The sequence below is a fragment of the Mirounga angustirostris genome, unplaced genomic scaffold (assembly GCF_029215605.1).
Source record: "Mirounga angustirostris isolate CCGP_5_RB_7025 unplaced genomic scaffold, mMirAng1.0.hap1 SCAF_6, whole genome shotgun sequence".
Taxonomy (NCBI): Eukaryota; Metazoa; Chordata; class Mammalia; order Carnivora; family Phocidae; genus Mirounga; species Mirounga angustirostris.
The window spans coordinates 329,598-349,195 of NW_026991714.1; the positions used below are offsets into that span (position 1 = coordinate 329,598).

At 40.7% G+C, this 19,598-nt stretch overlaps 1 protein-coding gene across 3 annotated transcripts in view; it reads right to left on the reverse strand.

Moving 5' to 3' along the window:
• Positions 1-19,598, reverse strand: part of GATAD2B (GATA zinc finger domain containing 2B) — a 94,933-nt gene that overhangs the window by 47,299 nt on the left and 28,036 nt on the right. The gene's annotated exons all lie outside the window — the stretch shown is intronic.

A 19,598-nucleotide genomic window follows, 5' to 3' on the forward strand; every position in this document is an offset into this window, starting at 1 on the left:
ATTATTTGTTAAAAGAATAACTGGACCCTTTATGCTGTTTTAGCAGGGGATAGGGGAGGAGCCTAAGACTGAGCAAATGCTAAAGAATTCTAATTTCAAGGGCAGAACAGAGTAATTTCTGCTATTTCAGGATTATTTAGCCCCCTGACTAGATGAAGATTTCTGGTGGTTATTCTGTGCATAAACATCTTCCCATTTCTAAAGCAAGAAGCCTCAACCTCTATACAATATCCCCACCCTATTCTAGATGGTTAGTGAAGTCTTGGCTTTCCATTTTTAATTTGGTTTTGTGGGCCAGGGAAGTGAGGGCATGAATACACATGCCACTGCCACCCCTGGAAATTATGATCGGGTGCACTATTTGGGTAATTAGCAACCAGGGCATCAAGGGCCCCAGAACAGTGTTTGTGACTACGATTTAGAGTGCAAAAATAATACAGAGAGCATCACCAACAGAGAAGATCTCAAGGTCCTTAGGTTTCTCAGCTGACTTCCTGCTGTTTCAATTTATGGTATAAATCCGATCAACCTTCTTACAGTATGTTTTATCTTCCATTATTACTTTTACTGCCTGGCCTTCTCTACTCTGCTCTCTTAACCAAGCCACTCTGTCCCAATCTTCAAAAAAAAAAAAACAGTCTCACTTCTATATATGTCTGTACCACCCTCCTAAAACACATTCCCTAGTTAATTAAGCCTATTCAAGTATTTACTCTTCTGATGTCTTGATAATATTGTTACTCAATGCCCATCAAAATTATTTCTCTTTTTCCCACAGTAATAGAAGTACTGGCCACATGACTGTTCAGCTCCACTGTACTTCCTAGCCTCCCTTGCTAGACTCTTGCCAACGGAATAAAAAGGAAGTGATATGTGCCACCAGGTTCCTGGCTAAGAACTATAAAAGGTAGGCAAACTCTCCCATGCTCTTTCCCCTTCCCATTGGCTGCCACCCAGTTTCAACCCTGCAGAGAAGGACAATACCCTGGAAATTGACACCCCTGCTAAGGCATCAGCATCCCTGTGGAATTTGTTGGCTATGCAACTTTCAAGCCCCATCCCACACCTATGAATCAGAAATGCCGGGGATGGGGGCTAGGAATTGTGTTTTAACAAGCCCTCCAGGTGACTCTCTCTGTCCACTAAAGCATGAGAACCACTGTCCTAGGGATCAGTACAAAAGTTCATGCAAAAGAAATGGGAGTTACTGAACTACCACTTGAAACAACAGAGCAACAGGAACCACCTGCCTTAGGCAATTACATGAAAGAGATACTTTCTATATTGTTTGAGCCATTGTATTTTTAGATCTTTGCTGCAGCTGTTAAGAGGCACTCCCCTGGTTCTCAAAACTTTTTGACCTCAGGATCCCTTTAAGAGGACACTTGCAAAAATGAAGGACTCCAAAGAGATTTTGTTTATGGGCTACAGCTATCAATAGTCCATATTAGAAATTAAAACAGAATTTTAAAACGTTAATTCGTTAAAAAAATAAATAAGCCCACATTAACATGACAAATCCTTTATAAAAAAATAACTCTCCCCCCCCCAAACCAATATAGTGAGAAGAGTGGCATCATTTTACATTTTTTCCTACAAATCTCATTAATGTCTGGCTTAATTACTCACAGACAGCTGGACTCCCACAGCTGCTCCGCGTTCAATCTGCAGCCCCACCCTGCGCTTACTTGTAATGCTTACTTGTAATGTTTCCTACGTGTCTCCTCCAAACAGTTGACAGTTTCTTACTCTCTTCACCTTCACAGTTTTGAAGAGTACTGGCCAGGTTTTGGTAAAATGCCCCTAAATTTGGGTTTACCTGATGTTTTCTCATTAGACTGAGGTTATATATTTTTGACAAGAATATCACAAAAGCAATGTTGTATCCTATCAGAAGTACACAAGTCAACATGCTGTGGTATGATGTATTAACTGTAATCACTTGACTGAGGTGGTGTTTGACAGGTTTCTCCACTGAAAAGTTACCAAGAGGAGATACTTTTGAGGCTATGCCAAATCTCATTTTCCATTAAACTTCCACCCACTAATTTTAGCATTTATAGACCGTTCTTGCCTGCAACAATTACTAGTATTTGCCTAACGTTTCCATCATTCCTTCTATATTTATTAGTTTTACTGTAATAAACAGCTGTCTCCTATTTATTCAAATATTTATTTATAGCAGCAAGGATTTGTGGATATTTATTTTAACCTATGAGTTGTAACCCATTAACTATCATTACTTATTTTGTTCTTCAAATTGTCCCAGATCTGGCTGTTGGAAGCTCCTTCACATTGGCTTACCATTTTTTCTTTTTAAAGCATTTTGTTACTTTCTGGTACCTATGTGATAGTTCAGGTCCATATGATTTTTTTCTGCCCTAGTCATTTCTCCAAGGAACTAGTTTTTTGGTTTTTTTAAGATTTATTTTTAGGGCACCTGGGTGGCTCAGTTGGTTAAGCGACTGCCTTCGGCTCAGGTCATGATCCTGGAGTCCCTGGATCGAGTCCCGCATTGGGCTCCCTGCTCGGCAGGGAGTCTGCTTCTCCCTCTGACCCTCCTCCCTCTCATGCTCTCTATCTCATTCTCTCTCTCAAATAAATAAAATCTTAAAAAAAAAAAAAAAGAAAAGAAAAAAAAGATTTATTTTTATTTGGAGGGGGGGGAGAGTGTGAAAAAGTGGGGAGAGGGGCAGAGGGAGAGTCTTCAAAGCAGCCAGCACCCCCCACCCCCAGTGCAGCTCAAAACTCACGACCCCGGGATCAGTCTCACAACCCAGGATCACAACGTGAACCGAAACTAAGAGTTGGACACTTAACCAACTGCACCACCCTGGTGCCATGGAACTCTAGCTTCTTTTTGGAGAACGGCACTTAGAAACCGAGATCTGCCGTCAAGTGTGCTCACTGCCACAGTGGTGTCACGGCTTCTGAGTCCTCTCAGGAAAAGGAAATACATGTACATATATTAAAACTTGTTGAGTTCATACTGACACCAGAGAAGGATACTTTTAAGATTTTATTTATTTATTTGACAGAGAGAGGCACAGCGAGAGAGGGAACACAAGCAGGGGGAGTGGGAGAGGGAGAAGCAGGCTTCCCGCTGAGCAAGGAGCCCAATGTGGGGCTCGATCCCAGGATCCCGGGATCATGACCTGAGCCAAAGGCAGACGCCTAACGACTGAGCCACCCAGTTGCCCCTATCTCGACTCTTTTTTTTTTTTTTTTTAAGATTTTATTTATTTGACAGAGACACAGAGAGGGAACACAAGCAGGGGGAGTGGGAGAGGGAGAAGCAGGCTTCCCGCTGAGCAGGGAGCCCAATGCGGGGCTCGATCCCAGGACCCTGGGATCATGACCTGAGCTGAAAGCAGACGCTTAACGACTGAGCCACCCAGGCGCCCCCAGAGAAGGGTATTCTAACAATCTTTTCAAATGATCAGAATTGTGGATATCTTTATCTTTGATATACTCAAAACTCAATACAAGGGCGCCTCGGTGGCTCAGTTGGTCAAGCGTCTCTTGATTTCAGCTCAGGTCATGAGATCAAGCCCCCCCATTGGGCTTTGTGCTCAGCAGGGAGTCTGCTTGAGGATCCTCTCTCCCCCTCTCCCTCTGTTCCTCTCCCTGCTTGTGCACATGCTTGCTCTCTAAAATAAATAAATCTTCTAAAAAAAACCCTCAATACATGTGGGCAAAATACTTGAACAAGAAGATATATTAATGGCCAATAAGCACATGAAACGATGCTCAACATCATTAGTCATTAGAAAAATGCAAATCAAAACCACAATGAGATATCAATTCATGCCCATTAGGACGGCTATAATCAAAAAGATAGAAAATAGTTTATTGGTGAGTATGTAGAGAAACTGGAATCCTAGTACAGTACATTGCTGGTGGGAATGTAAAATGGTACAGCTGCTTTTGGAAAATGGCTTGATGATTTTTCAGAAAGTTAGAATTATCAAAAACATAGATTATCATATGACTCAGGAACATCATATATAGGTAAATACCCAAAAGAACTGAAAAGACGGATTCAAGTGAAACTTATGCAAAAATGTATATATAGCAGTACTATTTGCAATAGCCAAATGTCCATCAACTGATGGCGGATAAGCAAAATACAGTATATTCCTATAGTGGAGTATTACACATAAAAAGGAATAAAGTAACTGTGGTGTCTGGGTGGCTCAGTCGGGCGTCTGACTCTTGATCTCAGCTCGGGTCTTGATCTCAGGGTTGTGAGTTCACTACCTGGTACAACATGAATGAACCCTGAAAACATGCTAAGTAAAAGGAGCCAGACACAAAAGGTCACATATTGTATGACTTCATGCATATAAAATTTCCAGAATAGAGAAATCCATCAAGATAGAGAGATTAGTGGTTGTCAGATGCTGAGGGAAGGAGAAATGGGTGGTGACGGCTGAGTGGGTATAGTTTCCTTTTCGGGTGATGGAATTGTTTTGGGATTTGATTTAGATGGTAGTTGCACAACACTGCAAATGTACTAAATGCTACTGAATCGTACAAATTAAAATGGTTAATTCTATGTTATGTGACTTTCACCTCAATTAAAAAAAAAAAGCACAGTAATTTCTAAGGGTTACTTGCAACGTGAAGTCTGAAATCTTATCAATGGAACTCTTTACACTGTTACATTAAAATCCATTGGTCTATCGGGCGCCTGGGTGGCTCAGTTGGTTGGGCGACTGCCTTCAGCTCAGGTCATGATCCTGGAGTCCCGGGATCGAGTCCCGCATCGGGCTCCCTGCTCAGCGGGGAGTCTGCTTCTCCCTCTCCCGCTCCCCCCTCTCGTGCTCTCTCTCTCTCAAATAAATAAATAAAATCTTAAAAAAAAAAATCCATTGGTCTATCTTATCTTACACTTGGAATGGATCTTTCACCCAAACGTGATTTTGTTACATCATGCACTGGTCATTAGGAAAATTCTGGTCCACTAAATCATGTAGATTTCAAGTGTCGACACATTTCATTATACAATAAATAAAATAATCACATTGGTTAATGTCACCACTAATCACATCAGAAAAGTAAGTTCTGGGAAGCTGTCAAACTCATGGTTTAATTTTTATTCATTTTATTTTAATATTATCACTGGGCACAATCAGTTGTTTTCCCAAATCTAAAGACCATGGTTTGTTGATTATTCTTTCATCAAGCAGAAACAGTGTTCTATGGAGAAAGCAGCTAGTCAGCTTGCAACTCAATCATACTTTTCCTTGAGACAACCACTGTACCACTGTACTCCAATGTAGCAGAAGTGCTTTATGAGTACTTCCCACTTTATCACACAAAATATTCAAAAGCCATGATCTGAAAGGTCAAGATAAAATAAAACTCATTTTCACTCCTTCATCAGAACATTCTTAAGTGAAATTGATTTTTTTTCAAAAATTTACTTTAATTTTTTAGAAAGATTTACTTATTTGTCAGAAGGAGAGAGAGCGTGAGCGAGAGAGCACAACAGGGGGAGCGGCAGAGGCAGAGGGATAATAAGCAGGCTGCTGCTGAGAAAGGAGCCCGATGCGGGACTCGATCCCAGAATCCTGGGATCATGACCTGAGCCGAAGGCAGATGCTTAACTTACTGAGCCACCCAGGTGTCCTGATCTTCTTTTCTTTTTTTTGACTCCAAGTTTAAACTGTGCAACGGTGAAGAATACAATGACTATTGGTATAGTCTGGTGCCACTGCTCTGATTCATGCTAAGGCACCAGCAGCTTTACTCACCATCGCTTCTGGATCATCAGTACAAATGTCAACACAGTGAAAAAGAAAAAAAAAATGCCTTTCTATTATAAAGTAGTTTTGATCTCAAGACTCCCTGAAACACTCTCAGGAATCCCCAGGAGTCCACAGACCACACTTTGAAAACTGCTAGCCTACTCCAACTAATACACTTGTTTAATAAAGTAACCTACCAATTCATATTATTTTCCACATTTTTTAACGTAATCTCTACCCCCAACGCGGGATTCAAACTCACAACCCTAAGATCAAGAGTTGCATGCTCCACCAACTAAGTCAGCCAGGTGACTGTTTTCCAGGTTAAATGCAAACTACTTGTAGTAAACCTTTCTTCTTTGTACTTCTCTTTAATACCCACCATATGAAATGCCCCAATAGACTACATAAGTACTATTATTGCCTAACCAACTCTAAATGGTTGGTTTAGGTTGGTTCAGGTTGGTTCTAGGTTGGTTTAGGTTGGTTCACCTTAACTCGTATCAGTTATGTCAACAGACCTTCTTTCTACTACTCCCCAGGCTACAAAATCCCATACCTAAAACCTTCTCCTTCTGGTCCATTTAAATTTAGTCTATTTTAATTACCTCTCTTTTGATTTCTAGAACTTTCTTACTGGCTCACTTTTCTACTGAAAAAAGACTCTTGATCTAGGCCAGGGGTCTGCAAGCTTTTTTTGTCAAGGGCCAGACAATAAATATTTTAGGCTTTGTGGGCCATCTACTCAATTCTGTTGTTGTAAGGAATTGGGTGTGGCTGTGTTCCAATAAAACTTTATTTACAAAAACAGGCACTGGCTGTACTTTGCTGACTTCCCATCTAAATTCTTCCAACATAGGTCAATAAATCCAGTCTTAGTGGAAAGATATGCCAAAAGTAAAAAATGGAGGCAGCCACCGACTGACTAAAAGGAACTAGTAAGAGCACTGAAAATAGCAGTAAACAAACCCACTAGATAGAATATTAGTAACAGTTGCTAAAATGCACCGAGTTCTTATTATTGCTAAGTACTAAAGTGCCTAGAACCAAAGTGTTTTACAATACATTATCTCATTTAAGTCCTTTATAGGAGGGTTTTAATAATTTAAATAATTCTCCTTTTACAGAAGAGAAAACAGATAAACTACATAACATTCCAAGGTCTCACAGTCTAAATGAGACTTAAATGACTAAGCCTAATTCAAACACAGAGGTCTTTCTTACTTCTAGGTCCATGTGGTATCCATCTTTATTGCAATTCTTGGTTTTTTGATCCAAACTAGTACGACAGTTATTCCTAGTAAGAATGGACAGGCTTACTCTTACTGTGTCTCTTCTGTTTCACGGAGTTTCCCACACAAACGTAGCTCAATCATCGAATGGAAGAACCTAGGTGGTCATGTTTTAGGTAACATAGTGTTTAGTAATGTACACCAGAGACCATAAAGGCCTCTATGCTTAACTCTTGACAACTTAGGGTATGCTGCCTAAAAACTTAATGAATAGGAGGTAAGCAATCCTCCCCCACTGTCATCTTATAATAAGTCCTTATAATAAATCAGCACAAAAATAATATATTATGCTAATACATATAATAAATCAGCACAAACGTTCTGACACATAAAGAAAATCCTGCCAGACGTCATTTAAAACAAGGGATAGTAGGGGCGCCTGGGTTGCAAAAGATCTTTTTTGAAACCTACTGGTCCAAAAAGCAAGCATCAGAATACAGACAGAATCTTAAATTAGAGAGGGTGGTAAGGGGAGAAATAAACCTTACATCCTCACTTCTTTATATTTAATATAAACCAATGTAAGAGGGAAACCTACTACCGCACATACACACATGTAAAATGGCTACTTCCCATGGAGAACATTATCAAGTAATCGTATAAAAATGGCATCAACTAAAAAAGTTAATTATTACTTCCACGAACTAGGGAATCTCACAACTCTGACTGAATCTTTAGTCTCTAGGTCTGAGCTAAGTTGGTCTAATGCTGTTTTATCTTCCAGTATTCAACTGACTGGTATACAATCTCCCTTAATTCATTTATAAAGAAAATGAAGAATAGTGGCTCCAGCTACTTGGGGTAGGGAAATAACCGGGGATAGCCTAGGGAATAAGCATGGGCCAGCCACTCTGGTAAATCCCATTCAGCAACCCTTAAAGAAAGTATAACCTCATATGTACCTCCTAACACTTGCACCAAAATTCACATACCAAAGGGAAAAATATACATATTCAAAGATTGTTCATATGAATATGATTGTATATTTGAATATACATATTCAAAAATGTGGCAAGAGTACAAATTCATAGGCTATAACAAAAGACTGAATTAAGGAGCTTCCTTTAGATTGCAACCTGACAAAACTTATTAGAGGATAAAGTAGCTTGAAAGTTCCCTCCCACTCCAGCTACTGCATATCCCTCCTATTCGACTACTGCATATCAGGCTCCATTATTCTGAATGGTCAGACAACAAGCAGAAAAAAATTCACATAAAACAACTGTAACAGTATGTCCCCCTTCTGTTCATTAACACACTTTATTTCATATTTCCAAATACAAGAGCCACTTCATATATGTATCACACCTAGGAAACACATAAAGAGAAATTAAATTTAAAAAGACACCATGGTAAATTGGTGGTAAGTTGAAATACAATTTCTAAATGAATGTTGAGCTCCTAGTAACCAATGAAAGATACAATCATTCCAAATGAATCTCCAAATGGCAACACCTGCAATGTCTGGAAGCTTAGCTCTTTAATTTTTCCTTCTTTCCATGTGCTATCTGACTTTCCTTTTGTACAACTCTTAACTCCGTAGCAGATGGCAGGGGAGAACAATGCATTTTTATAATACACTAAATAGAACAACAACAAGAAATAAAGAAAAGGAAAAGGGGAGACTCAAAGGAGTGGTTAACAGATATTATTTGATATCTATTATCTGGCTTTTTGCTTCTCCTTAAAAGCACCACCTTGGCCATCAACTCCTGTACCCTTGGCAATCTTGAATGATTAGAAACAGTATGGGGCGGGGGTGGGGTGGGGTGGGGTCTTAACAAATTACAGCTGTTAAATCCAGGCAGCAATTCTCTGTAGGGACTCTTCTTCCTCAAGCGGCACACCTCTCAATGGGGGCAGGAAGAAAAGATGCAGAACAAATGGCCTCACCTCCCAAAAGAGTTACTAATCCACTAGGAACACAGTCACTATCATCTGGACAGAGAAGCTCCCTCTCATTTTGCCACAACAAAAATATCTTTTTTCTTTTTTTTTTTTTTAAGACAGCAAGGGAAGAGAGAGAGTGTGTGTGTATCAAATGGGTACTTTTCTTGTTCTAAACCTTCCCCTTTTCCTTGTCCATCAGCCCAAGTAAGCAGAGATGACGCAGACTTCCTTATATAATAGCCTGTGATTTCCTAGACTGCAGGCCTTTCCCTTTGTGTTCTGTATACACTTACACACGCGAGCGCGCGCATATTCTCACTGCTTTGCAGCCCCTGGCGTGATGCCAGCACTCAGTCAGCTGGTTGACTCCATTCACAGAGCAGGGTTGGAGCTGACATGGAAAAAAGGGGGGGGGGTAAGTGAGGGTAAGGGGGAGCTAGAACCATCATTGCTACAGACAAAAGAAATTTTTTAAAAAAGAAAGAAAAAGAAAACCTTGGTATAACATTCTTCTTATAGCTTCAGCTCAAAGAAAACTAGAAGCCAGAGACCATTACAGTAAAAGGATGAAGCAGAAGGACTGAGGATCCAAACCGAAAGGAGCTTTGTATGAGAAACGATTACTCCACAACAAATTTTAAAAAGCAACAGTATTTATTACTTCAATCCCATTAGAAACCTCAGCATATTACCTTCTACACATAGACAGGAAAAGGCTGTGAAGAACTAAAAGCAATCCTGACTTTCTGCTTTTAGAAAAATAAAAAAAGAGGGGGAGCAAGACAGTTAAAAGTACTTACAGGTATACATTTTTCTGCTCCCTCCTCTAGCTGCCAGGAAAGCTGGAGACAAGAAGGGGGTGGGGGGAGGGAGGGCAGAAAAAGGAGGAAAAGAAGGAATAAAAGATGGGTTTAGGTTTTTGTTTTTGTGGGGGTTTTTTGGGGGGGAGGAGGTGGGGAAAGGTTCCCTTTCTCTTTTCTATCGTAAGAGAGGCTTTTTCTATAGCACAGGGACGACCCCATACGTGCCAGCCCCCTTGAGAGACCTGCAGAAACCCGGTCTCCAAGCGGGCACTGCCCTGCCAATCACATGGCGTACTGTTACATTAAACAAAAGAAACAGGGGGATGCTTACTTTTACCCATGATGCCTAGCGGGGGCAGGAGAGGGGGGGAGAAAAACCAGTTGTAGCCGGTTTATAACCTCAGGACATGGAATTATCTCTTAATTTTTTAAAATGTCATTTGTGGTACAAAAGTCAGTTAGTCTCCCCACCCTAACTATCCCCCCCCATTATTCTGGCCTAGTGCCAAACTTTGCCCTCATTCATGAGAGCTAGTTTCCTCTCAAATCATGATGCTTTAACTGTTTAGTTTCCAAAGCCAACGTCTAGGACAGGAAATCACAGCATCAATAACAGAACATGCCCCCAATTTAAAAAAATAATAAAATGAAGACACGGCCAACCAAGCTCCTTGTCTTTACCCCTTATTGCTAGTGCCAGCGGAACAGACATCGGTAAGACAGCAGATGTGTTCATTAAAGATTTGCTCCTGGAGCTGTCCCACAGGCAGATACTGATTTAGCTGATCAATTCACATCATTCAAGGCAGCTGAAGCCACATCCAACACAAATCACAGCAAGGTTTCAGAGCAGAGTAGTCATGATAGTGTATGTATATTCCATAAAAATGGGTTAGGCCCTTGTTACACATATTTTACCACAATTAAAACACATTTTTAATGGTTTAGGCCTAGCCACAGTATGGTTGCACTATCATTCTACTCTCCCGTGTCCCCTAGAACACTCTTTCCTCTTCACATTTCAGCAAACTTCTCACCCACCACGTACCATTTACTGCATCATCCTATGTCATTCTATAGACTGATCAAGACTCCAGACATGTCTGAAACCTTCTCCTGATTTTCTTTTTTCTGTTTTAGAGTGACTGTCTCCAGTTACTTTATAGAGAGTTTTCATTTCTCAAAAGTACTCCTAAGGGGTCAGGAAGTGGTGGGGAAGAAAACCAAAAAGGAGGTAAAGCAGTAATAACTGTTTTTGAGATCTACTGGCTGGGAGACCCTTACTCTAGGATCTCTGTTTAAGGAAATCAGTTCTTTATAAACAGTAACAAGGAATAATGGGGGAGAGGGGTCCTTATTTTTCAGCTGATCTCTCCTATCAATATACCACCCCAAACACCCGTCTCATTTGGGCCTCTGAAACTCAAATCATAATTGTACTAGCTCCATCAGAATCTCTCACAAAACCCTTATTTTCCAAACATTAAAGCTTCTAGACTCTAGAGAGTACAGAGAAAAGTAATCTATACCCTACCCAAAGATTTTAGTTTGTAAATAAAAGTTTTCCTGAGCAATCTAATATTAACCTCAATTTTCAGAAAACAAATACTGAGCTAAATCTAAAACAGGCAGTACTGGACACTGGCAAATGGCATTCAATAATTTACAAACTACAAAGGAAAACCCTACATCTTCTCCGACATAAGCTTCAAGTGGATGATGTTGTGACTTCTCAGTCACGATAAGATGTACTTAATCGAAGTCCATCAGAGGTCCCCAGATCCAGGTAGGTACTGCTGTTACTTTAGGAGGTAAAGGAAATCATATGTCTGTGAAAAATGGGGCCAAGAAAATAATTCATTTTCCTCTTATTCAATACATTTCCACAAGAGACCAACTATTAATTTCAAACTGAAGCTCACTAGCTTCCATGTTTAATCAGGGCAGGGAAGACTGTATTTTTCAACCATCACTCAGAGATTATGCTCATGTAAGTCCACTGAATACATTTTACTGCATTTATACACTGATCACTTTCTACCAGTCTTTGAGATCGTATAAAAGGCTTAGATACAACCAAGCAGTTAATACTGATTACCATTAGCTATGAGTTTAATTCTCCAACATTACACAGGATAAGGCAGTATACTCCATTTATTACAGTACCTCCTCTGTATACTACACAGCTTAGGAGTCCAGAGGTACCACAGATGTTCTCAAACCAACAGGTACTTTTCTTCAGGGTCCTGAAAAATTACCAACAATGTGGCAGCCAACAACCCGGATCTTTTCAGCTGAATCACAATCATCCAAAACCAGAGGTCCTTATTGTGTAAGCTGAAAACTGTAAATTTTAAAATACTTCTTGGTAACTATTATCCAAATTGTGATGCTCTGAAGAACATCAAATTCTTTCAGAAAAGGAAAAGATCTAACATTCACTGAGCATTTTAATGCACTAAATATTTATTTCATCCACTCACCAAACCAAGAAGATAGGGTCCTTTTCCTATTTTATAGATATGGAAATTAATTTGGTGAAATTAAGAAATTTGAATGAAGTCATTCATTCAGCTCACAGCAGCAGATGCTGGCTCCAAAGCCCACTCTCATTCCATTACACCATGATGACTTGAGCATCTCTTGGCCAAAACTCAAGAGCCCAGTTCACTACGCGTGCCTCGCTGATCTCTACTCTAAGCCACTGGATTAAAGAAAATGTTAGCCAAGTACAAATGAGGTAAAAAATACAAACTCTTTGGCAGGCATGTATGATTTCCACACACAGAAGATTTGATCCAGGACTTCTCTAGAAAGACTAATAAGGACACACGATCTAGATATGGACAAAGGAGATCTGATAGATAAATGACCAGGAAGGTCAATTCATAAAATTCCATTATGAGAAAAGAAGCGATTATCCAACCAGACTCAGGAAACAAGACTTCAAATTAAATACAACTAAAAGCTTGAAGGTACTCCTATAAAAGAAGTATTAACTTCGTATAGTCAAACACTTAAAACCCTCACCAATAACAGGAACAAATTTGCAAAAATTATATAGTCCCCATTTTTGTTCTTCACAAATTTTAGAATAACCTGCCAATTTTTTTTTTGCCAATTTTAACATAAATCCCCGGGCTCAGAGAACAAGAGAATCAAAATGAGAACTACTGTTAAGGTTGAAAAATAAAATTTATTCTTTTAAAAGCCAACTTTAAGATTTTGTATAAAATCCACAAACTATTTATTGGTGTCCAAGAAAAACAGGCTGAAGTTTATCCAGCTGTTAGTCCTCTCCTGCAAATTCCCTTTAGTTCTGTTTTCAGTGGGTATAGTCTATTTGGATAAATCACCTCAAAATGTTTCAAAATAACAACAACAACAAATCAGATCACAGAACAGCAGAACCCCATTCATACGATCAATAAGATTCACTTTTTTTCATTAAATGCAGAAAACCTCAATTAGTCAAACGGAGAAGTTAATGCTTAGGAGACAGGAGTTCCTCTCCATATTATTTAGAGATGGTACACAAACAATCAAGCAATACTACAAAAAAACCCACAAAACAAACAAACACCCACCACCACCACAAAAACCATTTTGCTTTCACAAAGCTTAATACACAAATTGGGAATTACTTCCAAAATAATGTATTGATTTTAGTCTCTAGAAATAGGTGATTTGTATTCATTAGCTAAAATAAAATAATTTCAGGGCGCCTGGGTGGCTCAGCCGGTTAAGCATCTGCCTTCGGCTCAGGTCGTGATCTCTGGGTCCTGGGATTGAGCCTCGCATGGGGGCTCCCTGCTCAGCGGGGAGTCTGCTTCTCCCTCTCCCTCTGCCCCTCCCACACTTGTGCGTGCATGCACACACACACTCTCTCTCAAATAAATAGATAAAATCTTTTAAAAAAAATTTAAAAACCAGAATAATTTCGGAACGCCTGGGTGGCTCAGTCGTTAAGCGTCTGCCTTTGGCTCAGGTTGTGATCCCAGGGTCCTGGGATCAAGCCCCGCATCGGGCTCCCTGCTCAGTGGGAAGCCTGCTTCTCCCTCTCCCACTCCCCCTGCTTGTGTTCCCTCTCTCACGGTCTCTCTCTCTGTCAAATAAATAAATAAAATCTTAAAAAAAACCCCAACAAAACAAAAAACCAGAATAATTTCTATTTAAAGGGGGAAAAAGTCAGTCCTCAATTATGTGGGAGTTATAAATTAGTGATTGATCGACTGTTAAAGTGTCCATCACTAATTGGGAGAATGTACTTATTAATATTTTGGTTAAAACCAAGTAAAGACTAAGGATAGTAGCTTATAAAGCAGAATACAGACAGAGTCTTACAAAGGTAGAAGAGGAAAGGAGAACAATCCCTGTCCTGACATAGCATTTGAGTTAGGAAGTACTGTTCTTCTCAAAGCAGGATTCCTTAACGTGTTGTGTTCACTCCTTCTGGGTTTACAACAGGAAGTCAGATTGCTACAGAGGTCATAAAAACCTCTACTGACTCACATATTGCAAATAAGCATAAAAAGCTACTGTCAAACCCTACTATCAATGACTTAATCACCATACAGAAATACATGAAGTAAATTACATCAAATATTTCATCGCTTATGTAGCATGAGATGTTTCTAGACCAGTCTTTTCTATGAGGCTGGTTTAATTTTCCAACAGCACTAGGGAATTCCTCTGCCTACCCCCAGGAAACAGAAACATGAAAATCATCTAGACCATTACATTAGTATTTAACACCTACAAAATTATAACTCTCTTTTTCCAAAAAAACAAAGCAACTGTAAGAGGGGCCCCACAAGGTACCTAACTAGGATAGTCCTGAATCCCTAACTTACTACTCTCATCCTTGTATTAGTAGCACACTATTGATTCTCAGTGACCAGGCCTGAGAACATCTCATTTATTTTTTTTAAGATTATTTATTTGAGAGAGTGCACACACACACGTGCAAGTGGGGGGAGGGCAGAGGGAGAAGGAGAGAGAGAGAGAAGTAGACTCCCTGCTGAGCGTGGAGCCTGACACAGGGCTTGATCTCAGATCTCACAACGCCAAGATCATGACCTGAGGTTGGATGCTTAACTAACTGAGCCACCCAGGTGCCGCTCATTTCTTATTTTTTAAAAAGTAGGCTTAATGTCCAGTATGGAGCCCAATGCGGGGCTTGACCCTGAGATCAAGACCTGAGCTGAGTCCAAGAGTCAGACACTTAACCAACTGAGCCACCCAGGTGCCCCAACATCTCATTTCTTAATACCTGATTGCTGACTAATTATTTTCATTCCCTCCTATCTGTACCTTCCCTGTATCTTTGCAGGGGTAAGTTCCTTTCAGGCAAGCCACAAATGTTCGTACTTCACAATACAATTCTGGTTCTTTTTTTTTTTTTAAGATTTTATTATTGGGGCACCTGGGTGGCTCAGTTGGTTAAGCGACTGCCTTCGCTCAGGTCATGATCCCGGAGTCCCGGGATCGAGTCCCGCATCGGACTCCCTGCTCAGCAGGGAGTCTGCTTCTCCCTCTGATCCTCCCCCTTCTCATGTTCTCTCTCTCTGTCTCATTCTCTCTCTCAAATAAATAAAATCTTAAAAAAAAAAAAGATTTTATTATTTATTTGAAAGAAAGAAACAGTGAGAGAGGGAACATAAGCAGGGGGAGTGGGAGAAGGAGAAGCAGGCTTCCCGCGGAGCAGGGAGCCCGATGTAGGGCTCGATCCCAGGACCCTGGGATCATGACCCGAGCCAAAGGCAGATGCATAACAACTGAGCCACCCAGGCGCCCCAAATTCTGGTTCTTTGTAAAGATAAATGAAATTGATAAACCTCCAGCCAGAATCATTAAGAAAAAGAGTGGGCTGAAATAAAATCAGAAATGAAGGAGAAGTTACAAGTGACACCACAGAAATAAAAAAGATCATAAACGACTAGTAGGAACAACTATATGCCAACAAACTGGAAAACCTAGAAGAAATGGATAAATTCCTAGAAACACACAACCTTCCAAGACTGAAGCACAAAGAAATAGAAAATCTGAGAATGATTACAAGTAATGAAACTAAATCAGTAATTTTAAAACTCCCCAAAAATAAAAGTCCAGGACACAATGACTTAATAGGTGAAGTCTACCGAACATTTAAAGAAGAGTTAGTATCTATCTTTTTCAAATTACTCCAAAAAACTAAAGAGGAATGAGCACTTTCAAACTCATTTTATGAAGTCCGCATTACCCTGATACAAAAACCAGACAAAGATACACATACACAAAATTTATAGGCCAATATCCCTGATGAACATAGATGCAAAAATTCTCAACAAAATATTAGCAAATCAAATTCAACAATACATTAAAAAGATTCATACATGATCAAGTGGGATTTATTCCAGAGATGCAGGGATGGTTCAACTTCTGTAAATCAATCAACATGACACACCACATTAACAAAATGAATGATTAAAATCACATGATTGTCGGGCGCCTGGGTGGCTCAGTTGGTTAAGCGACTGCTTTCGGCTCAGGTCATGATCCTGGAGTCCCTGGATCGAGTCCCGCATTGGGCTCCCTGCTCGGCAGGGAGCCTGCTTCTCCCTCTGACCCTCCCCCCTCTCATGTGCTCTCTCTCTCTCATTCTCTCTGTCTCAAATAAATAAATAAAATCTTTAAAAAAAAAAAAATCACATGATTGTCCCAATAGATGAAGAAAAAACATTTGACAAAACGCAACATCGATTTATGATTAAAAAAAATCTCAGGGACACCTGGCTGGTTCAGTTGGTATAGTATGTGCCTCTTGATCTTGGGGTTGTGAGTTTGAGCCCCACATTGGGCGCAGAGACTACTTAAAATCTTAAAAAAATAAACCTCAGGGCACCTGGGTGGCTCAGTTGGTTAAACGTCTGCCTTCAGCTTGGGTCATGATCTCAGGGTCCTGAGATCGAGCCCCACACATCAGGCTTCCTGCTCAGTGGGGAGCCTGCTTCTCCCTCTCCCTCTGCTGCTCCCCCTGCTTGTGCTCTTTCACTCTCTCTCAAATAAATAAATAAAATCTTAAAAAAAAAAATCTCAAAAAGTAGGTTTAGAAGGGACACAATTCAACATAGTAAGGGCCATATACGACAAACCCACAGCTTATATCATGTTCACTGGTGAAAAGCTAAAGGCTTTTCCTCAAAGATGAGAAACAAGACAAGGATGTCCACTCTTACCACTTTTATTCAACATACTGTTGGAAGTCCTAGCGACGGCAATCAGGCAAGAAAAACAAATAAAAGACATCCAAATTAGAAAGGAAGAAGTAAAACTTTCACTATTTGAAGATGATATGATGGTATATAAAGAACACCCTAATGACTCCACCAAAAAACTATTAGAATGAATTTATCTGACAATGAAAAACTCAACCCAAACACCTCAATGTGCTAACACTTGTCTTCAACTAAGTGCCACCAAGAAAACTGAGGAAAGTCGCGATTTAATAATCTAATTAATGACGTTTTGCCACAGCTTTTCTAAGCACTTAGATTCTACTTTTGACCTGGCTTTTTCTCTTACTAAATATCCACCAGTGTCTCCCCCTCTCTACCTTTCCAAGGGTAGGGGCTCCCAGACTAGAAACAGCTTCACTTAAAGCTTCAAATATATTACTCTCCATTAAGCTTCTCATCTGTCACTTTTGTTGCGAACACTGCTCTTATCTTTATCATTCTCTGAAGTCACAAATAATGCTCAAAAAAACCAAAACCGGGGCGCCTGGGTGGCTCAGTCGGTTAAGCGGCTGCCTTCGGCTCAGGTCATGATCCTGGGGGTCCTGGGATTGAGCCCCACGTCCGGCTCCCTGCTCAGTGGGGAGCCTGCTTCTCCCTCTCCCTCTGCCTGCCACTCTGCCTACTTGTGCTCTTTATCTCTCTGTCAAATAAATAAATAAAATCTTAAAAAAAAAAAAAAACCCAAACCAAAACCCACCATTCTCCATAAGCTGATGTTCCACTCGATCTCTGACTTTTTTATTTATTTATTTTTTAAAGATTTTATTTATTTGACAGAAGAGAGACACAGCAAGAAAGAGAACACAAGCATCCAGAGTGGGAGAGGGAGAAGCAGGCTTCCCGCCAAGCAGGGAGCCCGATGCGGGGCTCGGTCCCAGGACCCTGGGATCATGATCTGAGCTAAAGGCAGATGCTTTAACGACTGAGCCACCCAGGCGCCCCTCAATCTCTGACTTTAAAAGAGTCTCCAACAGGCGCCTGGGTGGCTCAGTTGGTTGGGCGACTGCCTTCGGCTCAGGTCATGATCCTGGAGTCCTGGGATTGAGTCCCGCATCAGGCTCCCTGCTTGGCGGGGAGTCTGCTTCTCCCTCTCCCACTCCCCGTTTGTGTTCCCTCTCTCGCTGTGTCTTTCTCTGTCAAATAAATAAATAAAATCTTTAAAAAAAATAAAAATAATAAAAAAATAAAATAAAAGAGTCTCCAAACAAGGAGGAAAAAAAGAGAAACTAAGAAAAGAAAATAAATGATGGGGCGCCTGGGCGGCTCAGTTGGTTAAGCGACTGCCTTCAGCTCAGGTCAAGATCCCGGAGTCCTGGGATCAAGTCCCGCATCGGGCTCCCGGCTCAGCGGGGAGCCTGTTTCTCCCTCTGACCCTATCCCCTCTCATGCTGTTTCTCTCTCTCTCTCTCTCAAATAAATAAATAAATAAAATCTTTAAAAAAAATTTTTTTTTAAAAAATAAATAAATGATGGGCGCCTGGGCGGCTCAGTTGGTTAAGCATCTGCCTTTGGCTCGGGTCATGATCCCGGGGTCCTGGGATCAAGCCCTGCACTGGGCTCCCTGCTCTGTGGGGAGCCTGCTTCTCCATCTCCCTCTGCAGCTCCCCCTGCTTGTGCCCATGCTCTCTTGTTCTCAAATAAATAAAATCTTAAAAAAAAAAAAAAATGATTACAGCTACACAGTCAACAACTTCCATAAACTTCTTAACCTATCTTCCACTTTTCAATAATTACCACAATGGAGTCCTATGATCAACAGGCTATGCTAGAATGAGATCTAACTATTTACTGATGATCAGAGATGAAGATCCTGTCCATCCTACTGCCCAGACTGGGCAAGCTCAGAATGCATTTCACTCAGATTTCTCTGATAATCTTGGTAGACTCATGAGACATCAGTTACCAGAATTTCAGGACAACCACACAATTATCTCCTCAGATTACACATGAGAAAAATGGAGGCCAATATAAAAGGAAAGATCAGGAAAGAGAAAATGGACATGTATGACTGTCTTTTTTTTTTTTTTAAGATTTTATTTATTTGACAGAGAGACACAGTGAGAGAGGGAACACAAGCAGGGGGAGTGGGAGAGGGAGAAGCAGGCTTCCCGCGGAGCAGGGAGCCCGATGCAGGGTTCGATCCCAGGACCCTGGGGCCATGACCTGAGCTGAAGGCAGACGCTTAACAACTGAGCCACCCAGGCGCCCCGTGACTGTCAAATTTAAAATGAACTTTCAAAGGGGCGCCTGGGTGGCTCAGTCGTTACGCGTCTGCCTTCAGCTCAGGTCATGGTCGCAGGGTCCTGGGATCGAGTCCCATATCGGGCTCCCTGCTCGGCTGGGAGCCTGCTTCTCCCTCTCTCGTTCCCCCTGCTTGTGTTCCCTCTCTCACTGTCTCTCTCTGTCAAATAAATACAATCTTTAAAAAAATTAAAAAAATAAATAAACTTTCATGTTATTAAATTTTATATATCTTCAAAATATTTTCTCTGTATGTTCAACATTGAAATTAACTGTAGGGCGCCTGGGTGGCTCAGTTGGTTAAGTGACTGCCTTCGGCTCAGGTCATGATCCTGGAGTCCC